General features: G+C 39.7%; 1 pseudogene; it reads right to left on the bottom strand.

The window, feature by feature from the left end:
• Window positions 1-6,366: 6,366 nt before the first annotated feature.
• Window positions 6,367-7,468, bottom strand: LOC106635234 (transmembrane protein 258-like; annotated as a pseudogene).
• Window positions 7,469-17,621: the final 10,153 nt, after the last annotated feature.

The following is a 17,621-nucleotide window of genomic DNA, read 5'->3' as shown; positions in this document are numbered from 1 at the left end:
TTTCTATATGCATTTCTATAGAAGCAGCTTGCACATGCTGTACAAACCATAAGATGGCAGGAGAGGTTTGTAGAACACTGACTCTCCTGGGGCCATGCAGAGGGAGGTTTGAAGATCTTGTTGATACGGATTGACACAGAATACCAAAGCCTCTTTCCCCACTGCCTTTCCTTGAGTAAAAATCCTGAGAAAATGTCTTCCCTTTCTTTCTATGTTGATAGCAAAACCAATGAGGTCATCACTTTTAACAACTGTTGACTTATTTTGGATTTTAGTCTACATTCACTATAACACAAAAATGCAGACAAGCAGCACTGATTTTAGTGTGGCGTCATGGAAATAACAGTGCTACACATAGCTCTTGCTACCAGCCAATAGGACTATTTATTTGAGTATGTTCATGTATGTATATATAAATGTGTAGAAAAGATGCAGAGACATGTATGGCAGATTATAAAGGGAAATTATCTCCAGGGAGGATAGAAAGGTAAGGATAAAAGGTCTTTACTTTATATTTAATATTCATGGAGTATATATAATTTTTAAAATTTGTATCATAGACATATTTAGGATATTGAATGGAAAATTTTAAAAATTCAACTACTTACTAGTCGTATACTTTTTTAAATGTCTCAAATTATCAGATTTTATTTTTTATCCAGAAAAAATATAGAAAAAGTCTGTTTCATAGAGTTTTACTGAGGTATAATAGATGTAATTCTCCTAAAATTGTTACATTTTGCAAATAGTGGCTGCTAAAATATTATTGTTAATAGTATTCCACTAACTAGTAATAATAACTTTAATTAATATTTGTTAAGCCGTGACTTTGTTTCTACTACCCCACACACATAGGCATACATATCTTCTTCTATCATGTTGGCCTCATTCAGTACTAGAATATCAGTAGGGACTCAGGTTATATGTATGAATGGATGAATAAATGAATGAATGCCTATTTTTAAAGACTTCATCCTTAGATTCTAGTCATGGCCTTATGTCTCTAGGTGGCCCAACCACCCTATCACAGATTCTGCTTCAAAGGCACTCATCTTGATGAATGAATATCTAGTCCCAGAAGGAGGCTAAAAACTATCTTGTCCACATCTAGTTGGCTGACACACAATTTAGGCTTCTTGGGTGTAATCAGATCTGTAAGCATGATCCGGAAAGAAAAAGCTTCTGAGCAGAGGCTTCTAACATCCTCAGAAGGAAACCTCTCTTAATCCACATAAGAATGGTGTAAATTCCAACATCTTGCTCCTAAGAACACTTTGCCCTGGGTGGGGGGGGAGAAAAAAGCCATCGTAAGCTTTCAGAAGGCCTATGCTGAGGTTTTGCTTCCTTCAGTTTTAAAGCATAATATTTTGAGTAACTCAGTGTTTAGAAACCTCAAATTTTGCTCTTGACAGATAAAACTGAAACCTCTACTATGCTCTGCTTTCTCACAGCATGCATGTGAGAATAAAACACAAGTCTTTATGTTAGAATATCTTGTGTAACTTCAAGTATTATGATTGTGAGAGAGCTTTTTAAAGGTTATTATTTTCTTTGTCAGAGCCAGACACAGTATATTCTCAGCCCAAAGGTGAAATTGTCTAATTTTCACAAAATTTTCAATGACGATTATAGTAATAATAGCAGCAATGATTTCTATAATACTTACAATGGACCAGGCACTATTGAACACATTAGACATATTAATGTATTTAATCATTAAAATAATTCAACCATGTGGGTACTATTGGTATCCCCACTTAAAGATGAGTGGACCAAAACACAGAAAGATAAAGTGCTTTGCTATAGGATACGCAGCCAATAAGTGGAAGGTGGGATTGTAAACCAAACTGTTTAATTCCCAAAACTACTGCATAAGACTGTATGAAGAAGCATGAAACAATAGGTTTCAAGATGCCTACAGAACACTTAACAGGATTTTTCATGCTGGTTCATAGTTAAGTTATTGGTTGAAGACGCAACAAATCTGAATGGCAGAGGAAAAAACAAAGAAAGAGAGTTCTGAGTGAGCCTGGGTCTCCATAGGAGCAAAGAACCAAGTGAAGCTTGGGTTAGTTGTGGGGTGTAAGATATAATTAGAAGAGAAGTAGCTCTACTCTGGTAGAAGTGAAACTTTGAAGAATGTCTGATTCCTCACAAACTGCTGAGTAAGGATAGGAAAATGCATAGCCTTGGTCAAGATTTAAGCATGAGGACATAAAAATAGATATAGGCAGAAAGCACAAGTGAAAAAAATACATTTTTGAATGCATATATTTTGCAAGTGCCTCTATTCTGGGTGCTAGCATACCAGAAACAACATTTTTGTTCCTTTTGTCAGAGGCATTTGAACCAGAGCAACTCCATCTCAAATAGGAGCTGGGTAGAATAAGGCTGAGACCTACTGGGCTGTATTCCCACAAAGTTAGGCATTCTAAGTCACAGGATGAGATAAGAGGTTGGCACAAGATACAGGTCATAAAGACCTTGCTGAAAAAACAGGTTGCAGTAAAGAAGCTGGCTGAAACCCACCAAACCAAGATTGTGACGAGAGTGACCTCTGGTCGTCCTCATTGCTACTCTCCCACCAGCACTATGACTGTTTAGAAATGCCATGGCAACATCAGGAAGTTACGCTATGCAGTCTGAAAAGGGGAGGCATGAATAATCCACCCCTTGTTTAGCATATCATCAATAAATAACCATAAAAATGGGCAACCAGCAGTCCTCAGGACTGTTCTGCCTATAGGGTAGCCATTATTTTACTCCTTTACTTTCTTAATTAACTTGTTTTCACTTTTCTGTATGGATTTGCCCCACATTCTTTATTGGGCATGAGATCCAAGAACCCTCTCTTAGGGTCTGGATTGTGACTCCTTTCTGGCAATGCTTTTAACTTCAAAAATCTCCTTTCAAAATGATTTTATTCCAGTTCACAATGAAATAACTAAAACTCTGTGTCACTAAGTAGCTTTGCAAGGTGGCATGTGTATGTGTGTCAGAGCTTCTCTTCCTTCAGAACCACATTCCTGAGACTTGAGAGACTGTCTTTGGTCTCTGCTGCTAGAGAATTTTATCCTGGTTCATGGACTGCAGGGGGAGGTGGAAGCATTTTCAAACTTTGGGAGGGGAATGTTAGGAGACCATTAGGCATGTGCTCAAGAGATGACACCAAGTCCAGGCAGGGACTAGAACTTTGTGCCTGTTGTCTCATGAATCAGATAGCACCCCTGCCTAAACCTTCCCAGTCCTGCATTGCACAGAGACCCTTGCTTGGGATTGGAATTAGTCATCAATACAAACTTATTTTCCCAAATTTTAATTTTTATTCTAAAGACTTTGAATCTCAAGTGAATACCCTGATTTCCTTCCTTCCTTCTTTCCTTTCCTCCTCCTTCTCCTTCTTCTTCTTCTTCTCTTCCTTCCTTTCCTTCCCTTCCTTCTTCCCTCCCTACCTCTCTCTCTTTCTCTATTTCTTTCTCATCTTGCTTTTGCCTTCCAGGCTGCTGGAGTGCAATGGCGCGATCTCAGCTCACTGCAACCTCCGCCTCCCAGGTTCAAGCGATTCTCCTACCTCAGCCTCCTGTGTAGCTGCAATTACAGGCATCTGCCACCAGGCCCGGCTAATTTTTTTGTATTTTTATTAGAGACAGGGTTTCACCATGTTGGTCAGGCTGGTCTCGAACTCTTGCCCTCAGGTGATCCTCCCGCCTCAGCCACCCAAAGTGCTGGGATTACAGTCATGAGTCTGTAATGTAGCCTTTTCTTTAACAGGCTACCCACAGAGGAACCTTCCCTTGAGCTCCTTTTCAGATTCTTCCTTCCGTTTCTCTGGCCCTTTCTCCTTTGTCTTCTATACTTTCCTACTGATTTTCCTTCCTGTTTCCCTCATCCTTAACTTCCTACTTAAGGCTTGCTCTATCCTCTTCACATACTGTTTCTTATTTTGCCCACTGGGTTCATCTCTAAGTCACACACAACTGGACAAGTAAGCATACCCCTCAGCAACTCTTCCATTAACAGTTAGCCCCCAAACATGCTGATTACCTGGCTGCTCCATAGGGTGGTTTGTTGGTCTTAAGTCTCCCACTAGCCAGCACCTGGCAGTTCTTCAGTTTGTGTGGTTCTCAGTGCTGGTGATCATGCTGAGCCTGCCCCCTTCATGCCTCTCTGGTCACAGTCAGACCCTTCAGAACCCAAGAGGTAAGCAGAGTTCCTCTAAGAATGGTTAGCAACTTAAACTTCATCCTGTCATCAGGCCAGCACATACTAAGCATCTATAATGTGCTAGACAATGTGGGTAATGGAGGTGATGCCTGGATTATAATATCTGCCCTCAAAAGCTTATATCTATTTTTAAAATAATTACAGGACAATTTAAATGTATCAGTTTGGGTTGAATAAAATCAGGTATGTTTCTCATTAGGGCCTCAACACATTTGGAGGTGTGTTAAGACAGTAGTCAGATTCACACCAAGAGCCCTGTCATGGCAAACCGATGACATGTGCATCTCGATAATGTTTTTGTGTATCAATGTGCTTTGTGAAAAACTTCAAGGTAGTACAGCCATATCCTATCCTGTGCATAGACAGGAAAATGGTTGCTGACTGGCAGACCAGAATTGGGTTACCTTTTCATCTAAATGCATCTCTTCACAGCGATTTCTACAGTATGCTTGATCTTGTCTCTCCTCCCATATTTGGTTACTTGTTGCCATGCCGGGACCAGCCATGCATTGGTTTGCCTTTGGCATCAGTGTATGCTCTATACCCATGTTTTCCACAGCTGGCAAACACCAGTGGTATTCTAATAACACTGTTCTCACCACCAGCCCTTCTGGTTCACTAGATGTTTCCATGGAGTCCTGATATAATAGACAACTTATTTTAAACACAGTTGCCAGCCCTATACTCTAAATGTCTACAGAACTCACCAGACAAAGAAGAAAAGTTATTTAGCAGTTGTGATAAGCTACCACTTGAATTCAAGGTTATTACAAGCATGATTATTGACACATTTGGTTTTATTGAGTGTCCCTTATTTGCCCAAGATTCACTGCTGTGACAAGAATGACAAGAAGAAGCAGTTGCTTGAGAAATCCCCTTGTAGCCTTCTGTTACGTAATTTTTTTCCCTCTCTCTCTGCTTCTCCTTGTGTATCCACCATAGAAGCTACAATGATTAAAAATTATTTACTAAAATCATTTAATAAAACTATATTAAGTGGAAATTCACCAATAGAAACTTAGGAAAGGTAACAAAGTCCTGTGAGGTTGGCTTCAGCATATCCAGAACACATGCTCAGGAAGGAAGAGGGTGGGGGGACCCTGTAAACAAGGGACTTTGATCATTCACTTTGAAGAGTCTTCTGTCATATGCTGGATGGGCAAACAGCTTAGAGGGCTGCCTTAGAGTGCACAAAATCAGAGATATCCAGAGATGCACATGAAGATGGAGTGAGAAGAGGAATAGAGAGACACGTAAATACCTCTCACGCTTAGTTTATTTTTTCATTTAATACAGAATATTTTTTAAGCTCCTACTCTCTTCAAAGCACTGTGCTTAAAGCTGGCATGTAGTTGAATTTATAGTCCAGCAAGGAGACTGACCATTGAGAATTACAAATATGGCAGGAATTTCTAAACAGAAAGATGTGCAGCTCTCATATCCTGTCACAGAAATGACACATCACATAGCTCCTAAACTGCATCATAGCCTTACCATGACCTCCTGTTTCTGCATTTGGCTTGCCTCCATATCCCCCCAAATTCCAATGTTTTTGTGAAGTCAAGATTGGTGGTCAAGGTCGAGGGAAAGTGCACAGATCAAAAGCTCATCTAACTATGTCAAACTTTGTCATAGCTAGATGAGCTTTTTGAACTTAAAGTTTGTCAAAATTTAGGAAAATATTTTGCCCTTAGGTGGTCGCTTGTTGAACCCTGAAAATTTTACTCTTTCTATAGTGTTGAGATACCTCTTCCTTTATTGAATCTATAATCGACCTTATTGCAACCATGGAGAATGAGATAGTACCTGGCTCAGAGGTCCACATCACATAATATGTGGGTGAATCTATCACTACACTGTTGTGAAGCCCTGTTCTCCAGCCCAGGCATTCTTCCATTCCTAACACAATCTTCTCCTCCTTTACAGAAATGGGTCTGAGTTGCCTATTTTTATACCTGCCATGTCATGCTGAGTGGGGGCTGGGGTTTGCAAAGAGAGAAGACAGCTAGGGAACATAATTGCTATGGTAATTGCTTTCTATTGTACACTAAATATAGTCTGGATGTATTGCATATGGTCCCTAGTTTTTAATAGAATCCTCATGAAAATGCTACTTTCCCGCTTTCCAATAACAGAATGATGGAAAGACCTTCACAAGTCCAAACACAAGCAAATGGCCAAATGGCAGAGTTGTTCTTTTTCTGTGTCACATAAGATTCCAGACAATATAATCTTAGTAGTATCTATGAGAAAAATCGACCTCAATATATCTTCTTTCTGCATTCACACTCAAAAACTTGGTATCTGTGCTTGGTTTAATAAAAGTAGTGAGTGTACCTCATGGAGCTGAGTGGTGTTGATGTGTGTTTATGATTGTGTGTGTGGCGCTTTTGTGTGAGAGAGAGTGTGTGTGTATGTGTGTCAAGAGGTTAAGGGCTTAAAGGAACAATTAATTGGTGGTTAGGATCATGTACTCAACACCATAGCTTGAAGTAAAAAAAAAACAAAAAACAAAAAAAACTGTAATTCCAAGACGCTGCATCATGACTTGTAAAACAATGTCGTCCACTCACCAGTGTGTGTGTGTGTGTGTGTGTGTGTGTGTGTGTGTGTGTGTGTGTGGTTGGGTTCATTGCGGGGAAACACTTGAGATCCTGTATTGATGAAAAATGATTTCTCCAGACTAATCATTCCGTTCGTAAAACTTTGAGTTTTGAAGACACTCAGGGTCTCTTTCTCCCCTTAAGCTTTCTCTCATGGAGGAATGCCACCCAGACATCTACTTAGCACATTTTACAACACTTGCATTTCCTTGGGCTCCTTTTCCTTCTTGTTTTCAACCTTCATGCCCCAATCCTTGCCTAACTTCTATTATTTCTTTTTTTTTTTTTAATGCCATACATCTGCCTTTATTGTAAGCAACAGGCGGGACACTTCCAGCAATAGAAAAAAACTTAATTTACAAAAGCAGGGATTCAGTGAAGCCACCTGGTTGTTACTCTTGGGCACTCACATGTATATGCCAACTCAGAGCAGCAGGAAGAGGACTTCAAAGCCCATGAAGAGTGAGGCCACCAAGGAGATACTCTTTATAGATATCACAAGTGTACTTGGTAGAGGTGACCTCGTAAACAAAGAACCAGGTGGTGAAGAACATGCCGATGGCCAAAAGCACTACAATCAGATGGGGGAAGACAGCTGGGTTGACTGGGCTGTTGTATCTGCTCATGGCTTTGAGCTCCATTTTGCCCCAGCAGGCTAAGCCGCCACTCTGCCACCAGAAGACTTCTGTTATTTCTTATCTTTTGCTTTCCTGACTTCATCTCTGCTCTCTGACTAGGTAATTATATCTAACAATGTTATCTATTCTGATTCATAGTATCCAGTAGACCTGATTTAATCATCACATTCTCATTATAAGGCTCAACAACTAATGTTCACAATTTTCCAAAGCCATAGACTGATCATCTGACCTACAAATACACTAAATTCCTGACCATCATCGTAGTTGATTATGGCTCTGAATGGCTTTTTGCCCAAAGCATCCAGCACCATTTTCATCTGGGTAGTTTCCCCTGCTGGTAAAAATAGTAAACACTTTTCCTTATCTACTCCCATCCCCCGACAGAGACACCGGATCCACTACCACTGTCTATCGGGGTGTGGTTGAGATCTTCAAAATCTGAAGTGCTTATAGCTCAGCATGGAATGAAGTGAACCAACAAGCTCTCTCTGACTTTGGTTTATAAGGATTTGCATACATTTTCTGATGGATACTAGGCTCATTTCTGGGAATATGCAGCAATTTAAAGTATTGTGCCTCATGTCAAAGTTTGCTTTACTCAATCTGACACTAATCTATTTGGTAAGTTTTTCTTTCTGTTAGTCTATACCCTTGTCATTACAGTGTCCCCTATCCTCACTCTAATTTCATCTTTTTTGGGAGTAAGTACTTGGTAGAACACATAGAGGCAAAGAGGAAGCTGGTTTATGCAGCCCGAAGAGAGCAACAAAGGAAATAGATAATCCAAACCAGAGTCTGGAACTACACCAGAGATATCATTCTGTATTCTTGTGGATTTTCAACTTGATTTTTACTAACTAGATCTCTCTGCTAGGGAATGAAAAAGGAGATCTAGGATTTTCCCTCTTCTAGGAATTTGCAAAAGAGATTATTCAGAAGCCAAGTTCTAAAGATTTTAGGGAGTCTTTGGGATGATACATTCTTATACCCCATCACATCTTGACTGATATATTACTGCATTTCCCTCTCTGCAATCTCTAATAAGCCAACCGTCTACTGCCCATTCCTATGCTGAGCCTCTAGGCCAAGACACACTGGACTCCTTTACCGACCTGTTCATAAGTCTGTTCATTGTTGCCATAGATGTGACTATGAACCCCTAAGCCTGGTCAAGATATTGGATCCAACACCACCTTTTTAGATTATACTCAGAAGCCAAGCCGCAAAGAAAATTAGTTTCAGAAACTCCTCCATATGGCCCACTCCTCTCTCCTCCCTCCTTCCTTATTCTCCCAGCCTGAGGGATTTGGAACTTTGGAACAGGAGTCGCTAAGGTTTCTTCCTGCATCTAGGTTAGGGAATTAGCCACATCTCCAGAAATAAGATTTATTTTAAGCATCACATAGGGGTAGAAAAGAAAATGTAGGGAGGATGGCCTTTTTGCAGCAGATTTATTTATTTCTTTTATTATTATACTTTAAGTTTAAGGGTACATGTGCACAACGTGCAGGTTTGTTACATATGTATACATGTGCCATGTTGGTGTGCTGCACCCATTAACTCGTCACTTAGCATTAGGTATATCTCCTAATGCTATCCCTCCCCCCCACCTCCACCCCACTACAGGCCCTGGTGTGTGATGTTCCCCTTCCTGTGTCCATGTGTTCTCATTGTTCAATTCCCACCTATGAGTGAGAACATGCAGTGTTTGGTTTTTGTCCTTGGGATAGTTTGCTGAGAATGATGGTTTCCAGCTTCATCCATGTCCCTACAAATGACATGAACTCTTCATTTTTTATGGCTGCATAGTATTCCATGGTGTATATGTGCCACATTTTCTTAATCCAGTCTATCATTGTTGGACATTTGGGTTGGTTCCAAGTCTTTGCTATTGTGAATAGTGCCACAATAAACATACATGTGCATGTGTCTTTATAGCAGCATGATTTATAATCCTTTGAGTATGTACCCAGTAATGGGATGGCTGGGTCAAATGGTATTTCTAGTTCTAGATCCCTGAGGAATCGCTACACTGACTTCCACAAAGGTTGAACTAGTTTACAGTCTCACCAACAGTGTAAAAGTGTTCCTACTTCTCCACATCCTCTCCAGCACCTGTTTTTTCCTGACTTTTTAATGATTGCCATTCTAAGTGGTGTGAGATGGTATCTCACTGTGGTTTTGATTTGCATTTCTCTGATAGCCAGTGATGATGAGCATTTTTTCCTGTGTCTGTTGACTGCATAAATGTCTTCTTTTGAGAAGTGTCTGTTCATATCCTTTGCCCACTTTTTGATGGGGTTGTTTTTTTCTTGTAAATTTGTTTGAGTTCATCATAGATTCTGGATATTAGCCCTTTGTCAGATGAGTAGATTGCAAAAATTTTCTCCCATTCTGTATGTTGCCTGTACTCTGATGGTAGTTTCTTTTGCTGTGCAGAAGCTCTTTAGTTTAATTAGATCCCATTTGTCAATTTTGGCTTTTGTTGCCATTGCTTTTGGTGTTTTAGACATGAAGTCCTTGCCCATGCCTATGTCCTAAATGGTATTGCCTGGGTTTTCTTCCAGAGTTTTTATGGTTTTAAGTCTAACATTTAAGTCTGTAATCCATCTTGAATTAATTTTTCTATAAGGTGTAAGAAAGGGATCCAGTTTAAGCTTTCTGCATATGGTTAGCCAGTTTTCCCAGCACCATTTATTAAATAGGGAATCCTTTCCCCATTTCTTGTTTTTGTCAGGTTTGTCAAAGATCAGATGGTTGTAGACATGCGGCATTATTTCTGAGGCCTCTGTTCTGTTTCATTGGTCTATATCTCTGTTTTGGTACCAGTACCATGCTGTTTTGGTTACTGTAGCCTTGTAGTATAGTTTGAAGTCAGGTAGTGTGATGCCTCCAGCTTTGTTCTTTTGGCTTAGGATTGGCTTGTCAATGTGGGCTCTTTTTTGGTTCCATATGAACTTTAAAGTAGTTTTTTCCAATTCTGTGAAGAAAGTCATTGGTAGCTTGATGGGGATGGCATTGAATCTATAAATTACCTTGGGCAGTATGACCATTTTCATGATATTGATTCTTCCTATCCATGAGCATGGAATGTTCTTCCATTTGTTTGTATCCTCTTTTATTTCCTTGAGCAGTGGTTTGTAGTTCTCCTTGAAGAGGTCCTTCACATCCCTTGTAAGTTGGATTCCTAGGTATTTTATTCTCTTTGAAGCAATTGTGAATGGGAGTTCCCTCATGATTTGGCTCTCTGTTTGTCTGTTATTGGTGTATAAGAATGCTTGTGATTTTTGCACATTGATTTTGTATCCTGAGACATTGCTGAAGTTGCCTATCAGTTTAAGGAGATTTTGGGCTGAGACAATGGGGTTTTCTAGATACACAATCATGTCATCTTCAAACAGGGACAATTTGACTTCCTCTTTTCCTAATTGAATACCCTTTTTTTCCTTCTCCTGCCTCATTGCCCTGGCCAGAACTTCCAATGCTATGTTGAATAGGAGTAGTGAGAGAAGGCATCCCTGTCTTGTGCCCGTTTTCAAAGGGAATGCTTCCAGTTTTTGTCCATTCAGTATGATATTGGCTGTGGGTTTGTCATAGATGGCTCTTATTATTTTGAGATACATCCCATCAATACCTAATTTATTGAGAGTTTTTAGCATGAAGGGTTGTTGAATTTTGTCAAAGGCCTTTTCTGCATCTATTGAGATAATCATGTGGTTTTTGTCTTTGGTTCTGTTTATATGCTGGATTACATTTATTGATTTGCATATGTTGAACCAGCCTTGCATCCCAGGGATGAAGTCCACTTGATCATGGTGGATAAGCTTTTTGATGTGCTGCTGGATTCGGTTTGCCAGTATTTTATTGAAGATTTTTGCATGGATGTTCATCAGGGATATTGGTCTAAAATTCTCTTTTTTGGTTGTGTCTCTGCCCGGCTTTGGTATCAGGATGACGCTGGCCTCATAAAATGAGTTAGGAAGGATTCCCTCTTTTTCTATTGATTCGAATACTTTCAGAGGGAATGGTACCAGCTCCTCCTTGTACCTCTGGTAGAATTTGGCTGTGACTCCATCTGGTCCTGGACTGTTTTTGGTTGGTAAGCTATTAATTATTGCCTCAATTTCAGAGCCTGTTATTTGTCTATTCAGAGATTCAACTTCTTCCTGGTTTAGTCTTGGGATAGTGTATGTGTCAAGGAATTTATCCATTTCTTCTAGATTTTCTAGTTTATTTGTGTAGAGGTGTTTATAGTATTCTCTGATGGTGGTTTGTATTTCTGTGGGATCAGTGGTGATATCCCCTTTATCATTTTTTATTGCGTCTATTTAATAAAGAAGAAAAGAGAGAAGAATCAATCTTGCTAGCGGTCTATCAATTTTGTTGATCTTTTTAAAAAACCAGCTTCTGGATTCATTGATTTTTTGAAGGGTTTTTTTATGTCTCTATTTCCTTCAGTTCTGCTCTGATTTTAGTTATTTCTTGCCTTCTGCTAGCTTTTGAATGTGTTTGCTCTTGCTTCTCTAGTTCTTTTAATTGTGATGTTAGGTTGTCAATTTTAGATCTTTCCTGCTTTCTCTTCTGGGCATTTAGTGGTATAAATTTCCGTCTACACACTGCTTTGAATGTGTCCCAGAGATTCTGGTATGTTGTGTCTTTGTTCTCTTTGGTTTCAAAGAACATTTTTATTTCTGCCTTCATTTTGTTATATACCCAGTAGTCATTCAGGAGCAGTTTGTTCAGTTTCCATGTAGTTGAGCGGTTTTGAGTGAGTTTCTTAATCCTGAGTTCTAGTTTGATTGCACTGTGGTCTGAGAGACAGTTTGTTATAATTTCTGTTCTTTTACATTTGCTGAGGAGAGCTTTACTTCCAAGTATGTGGTCAATTTTGGAATAGGTGTGGTTTGGTGCTGAAAAGAATGTATATTCTGTTGATTTGGGGTGGAGAGTTCTGTAGATGTCTATTAGGTCCGCTTGGTGCAGAGCTGAGTTCAATTCCTGGATATCCTTGTTAACTTTCTGTCTCGATCTGTCTAATGTTGATCTGTCTAATGTTGACAGTGGGGTGTTAAAGTCTCCCATTATTATTGTGTGAGAGTCTAAGTCTCTTTGTAGGTCTCTAAGGACTTGCTTTATGAACCTGGGTGCTCCTGTATTGGGTGCATATATATTTAGGATAGTTAGCTCTTCTTGTTGAATTGATCCCTTTACCATTATGTAATGGCCTTCTTTGTCTCTTTTGATCTTTGTTGGTTTAAAGCCTGTTTTATCAGAGACTAGGATTGCAACCCCTGCCTTCTTTTTTTGTTTTCCATTTGCTTGGTAGATCTTCCTCCATCCCTTTATTTTGAGCCTATGTGTGTGTGTGCACATGAGATGGGTTTCCTGAATACAGCACACTGATGGGTCTTGACTCTTTATCCAATTTGCTAGTCTCTGTCTTTTTACTGGAGCATTTAGCCCATTTACATTAAGGTTAATATTGTTATGTGTGAATTTGATCCTGTCATTATGATGTTAGCTGGTTATTTTGCTCGTTAGTTGATGCAGTTTCTTCCTAATCTCAATAGTCTTTACAATTTGGCATGTTTTTGCAGTGGCTGGTACCGGTTGTGCCTTTCCATATTTAGTGCTTCCTTCAGGAGCTCTTTTAGGTCAGGCCTGGTGATGACAAAATCTCTCTGCATTTGCTTGTCTGTAAAGTATTTTATTTCTCCTTCAGTTATGAAGCTTAGTTTGGCTGGATATGAAATTCTGGGTTGAAAATTCTTTCCTTTAAGGATGTTGCATATTGGCCCCCACTCTCTTCTGGCTTGTAGAGTTTCTGCTGAGAGATCTGCTGTTAGTCTGATGGGCTTCCCTTTGTGGGTAACCCGACCTTTCTCTCTGGCTGCCCTTAACATTTTTTCCTTCATTTCAACTTTGGTGAATCTGACAATTATGTGTCTTGGAGTTGCTCTTCTCGAGGAGTATCTTTGTGGCGTTCTCTGTATTTCCTGAATTTGAATGTTGACCTGCCTTGCTAGATTGGGGAAGTTCTCCTGGATAATATCCTGCAGAGTGTTTTCCAACTTGGTTCCATTCTGCCCGTCACTTTCAGGTGCACCAATCAGACGTAGACTTGGTCTTTTCACATAGTCCCATATTTCTTGGAGGCTTTGTTCATTTCTTTTTATTCTTTTTTCTCTAAACTTCTCTTTTTGCTTCATTTCATTCATTTGATCTTCCATCACTGATACCCTTTCTTCCAGTTGATCGAATCAGCTACTTAGTCTTGTGCATTCGTCACGTAGTTCTCATTCCTTGGTTTTCAGCTCCATCAGGTCCTTTAAGGACTTCTCTGCATTGGTTATTCTAGTTAGCCATTAGTCTAATTTTTTTTCAAGGTTTTTAACTTTTTTGCTATGGGTTCGAGCTTCCTCCTTTAGCTCGGAGGAGTTTGATCGTCTGAAGCCTTCTTCTCTCAACTTGTCAAAGTCATTCTCTGTCCAGCTTTGTTCCGTTGCTGGTGAGGAGCTGCATTCCTTTGGAGGAGGAGATGCACTCTGATTTTTAGAGTTTCCAGTTTTTCTGCTCTGTTTTCCCCCCATCTTTGTGGTTTTATCTACCTTTGGTCTTTGATGATGGTGACGTACATATGGGGTTTTGGTGTGGATGTCCTTTCTGTTTGTTAGTTTTCCTTCTAACAGGACCCTCAGGTTGCAGCAGATTTTTAAAAGAACTTCTAGGACCTTGTCTGTATATTGAATCGTATGTCACTATAGGAATCAGAGCAGGGCATTACATTGATCCTTTAAGAAAATTTTGCTACCCTATACCCCTTGACCCTACTCTTTTTTTTTTTTAATTTTTAAAGGTAATTGTTAGACATTTCCCAAGGTTTATTTGAAATGACACACCACTGAAAACAACTTTTACAGATGATTTGTGGATACAGTACACATCACGTATCTTACTTTAGGACAGTCTGTGAAGATGATATTTTTCCTGCTGCAGTTCCTTTGTCAAGTGACTTTAGACAGAGATAGGACTGCAAGGGTGACTCAGGTCATGCTGGCATAGGAGAAGCAGGTGCTAGTGTTTCACTTGAACTAGTTGTTGGGCTGGGGTGGAATGAAAGCTCCCTAGCCCATGAGGACATCTTTGCAATGTGGAGAGGACCCAAATCAGTGGGTGTTGCTCTTTGAATGTTGAAGGCCTTGTCAGCATACTGGTCACCCAGTTTCATCATCACTTCATACTGTTTGTACCAAAGCACCACAGTTTCCTTATGAAACTTAGCTTCAAGGCTGGAGATGTTTTTGAAAGTATTAATATAAAATCCAATTCGTCTTGACTATAATAATGGTAACTTTTCTTGTAAGTCAACATTAAACTCTTCAAACCTTCTCTTTGCTTTCTGAAATTCTACTTCTGCCTTAGACAGAGGCTCCTATCCTTCCTCCTGAAGCTCTGTTGAGCCCGATGGAGGTGGGCAGGCACTGTCATAGTCCGTCAGCTTCCTGCTGCACTTGGTGATGTGATTCTTCAAGTCAGGAAATTGGTCCAGGTAGTTTTCCAGTGTTAGCAAGGATGCATCCATGAGTTTTTCATGGATATCCTCCCAGAGCACATCACCTTTCTCACCAACCATTTTCACACCTTCCTGCCCAGACCAATCCAGCGCACAGACTTCACACAGTGACTCAGCTTCGTCAAGGTCTCTTGAATGCCTTTGATTGCTTGTAAACATCCTCAGAGTTCTCTCAGGTCTGGTACCCTCTGCTTCTTGTGGCTTGAAGTTCTGGACATATTCTTCAAACTGTTTGTCTTTTGTCTCAGCAGCTTTCCCTGGCTTCTGGAGGATGTTTTCCTGTGAGTGGCTGAGTCTCTTCCAGGCATTCTTGGCAAAGATGCCCTCTTGATGTTGGCCAGGGCTGCAGGTCCAGGACCTGGGAGGAGCTGAGCGCTCAGTGTGGCTGGTGGCATGGAGGGGCGGGAGGAAGTGGGGAGGATCATGAGGAGGGGTGAGGTCTTTGACCCTACTGTTGATATGTTGTTCTGGGACCATCGGGAGCCCAGAGCTCTGCTCTGTTTCACAGGACTCCACAAAGAGAAACTGCAAGTCCCAGTCTTTCACCTGTCTTGGACTTTTTATCTTGTCTCTTCATCACATCTCTTCAGTATAAGGAAGAACAGAAAGGGAGGCGAGAAACTCAGGGTTGTCAGTCAAATGTGTCCATTTACAGAATTTATAAAATGTATTGTTATCCTAGTTATCTTTATACTAGCCTGCTATGGCAGGTTTCAGGATCACTGGACCTAGAGGGTGAGTCAAGAAAGATTTTCTTTGATGTGGCTTAGATCCCCCTGAATTCATTCCCAAAAGCCCAAGGGAAGAAAGAACAGGATTAAGTATACATTGCCCATATCTTGGAAGACAATACAGAGAACAATAACAAACAGACAGAAGAACTAACAGACACACAGAAAGACATGGGTCACTTTAAATTTTATTTATTCATTTTAATGAAAAATTATATTTTGTTAAAAATGGTCAATGTGAGAAGTTCTGTAATACAGTAGGGAATAAGAACTATGTTATATTTACCATCCTCGAGCACACAGTCAAGAAGCTACAAAAGAGAAAGGCAAATTTCACACATACTACAGACAGACACACAGCCAAGTTGAGTAAAACAAACAAAATCTTTTGGTCTAATCAGATAAAGATCATTTACTAGCCTGGAAACTATTGTAAAGGTATTATTTTATTTTTGTTTTCTCCGTGTTATTTATACATCCCAAGAATCCTAAAAAATCCCCACCTTTCTGTGATGAAGAGTAGGTGGGCAACCATAGATCACTGAGTGTCAGTATGACAGAGGCCAGAGATGAGGCGCATCCAGCTGACTGGTCACTGGGTGGCCCCTTGTGTAGTCCAAGCACATCATACCCTGTATTTTGGTCAAAAGAATATCTTTTAAAATTAATTTAAAACTTATCATTTGAGTCATGGATACTGGCTCTTCACCTGGCCATGGGACCACAAACCCCCTCTTCTCATGCCTAGACTCTGAAAAGAATCAATTTTGAAAAGTATTTGGAGCCAGAAAAGGCCATTTTATCTTCTAGTTATGAGCATTGCCTCCATCCTCTCCCTTCCTCCCCACTCTCCACATATGACCAACTGTTTGTTTTTCAACTCGGCTATTTTGCACATGCCAGACACCCCTATCTAGTCTTATGTCTGATGTTCCCCTAAACCAGACCTCTCATACCACTTTATGAAAATGCATCTCTCTGTTCAGTAGTAACTGGAATTAACTATCAAGACAATGGTCATCTGAATTAGAAATTATATCTCTGTTTTCAAATTATTATCAATATTATTTGATAAATGTTAACCAAAGTTTTAACTGAACACATTTCTCATAGAGCTACTTTCCCTAGACTCATCATTTTGAATTGAGGGAAATGGCTTACTCTCATTGAAGAAAGTCTCATTTCTTCACGTGCAATTTTCTAGAAACAGCAGCCAGCTCCATATATGCAAGAGAACTGGATGTATGTCTGAGGCCAAAAATGCCTTATTCCTATGTATAACAGGACTAATATATGCAGGCCATATGGAGAGCAATGGGCATTGACTGAAATACCGGTGACCCAAATCATAGACCCAAGAATTATATATATAATTGGTTCATATATATATATTATTTATATAATATATATAAACACACACAGATACATACACATACTATTATATATTAAATATTAAGTATATATAATAGTGTGTATTATATATTAAATATATATAATAGTGTATGGGTATGTATCTGTGTGTGTATATGTATGTGTGTAAGTATGTATGTATGTATATGGTGCCAGCCATAAGCTAATCAAACAATGTGAGTTAAATTACCTGAGAAAACAATATCAGTTGAGCACTGAGATATGTACTTAGTGTTGTACATATATCTTATACAAATCAGCAATAGACAGGCAGGGTAAAATAATGTTCTAAGTAGCAGAGGGATTGATTGATTTCCACTGAAATGCTTAGGGATTGATTAGTTCTCATTGAAATGACTTTCCCTAGTTACTTATGCTGGCAACATTGTCACCCTGTCCAGGTCCCCTGAATTATTCCTCAGAGACCAGTGAAACAATG

The sequence above is a fragment of the Pan paniscus genome, chromosome 9, assembly GCF_029289425.2.
Source record: "Pan paniscus chromosome 9, NHGRI_mPanPan1-v2.0_pri, whole genome shotgun sequence".
Taxonomy (NCBI): Eukaryota; Metazoa; Chordata; class Mammalia; order Primates; family Hominidae; genus Pan; species Pan paniscus.
Note: the sequence above shows the minus strand (reverse complement) of the source record. Positions and strands in the feature narration are given on the sequence as shown.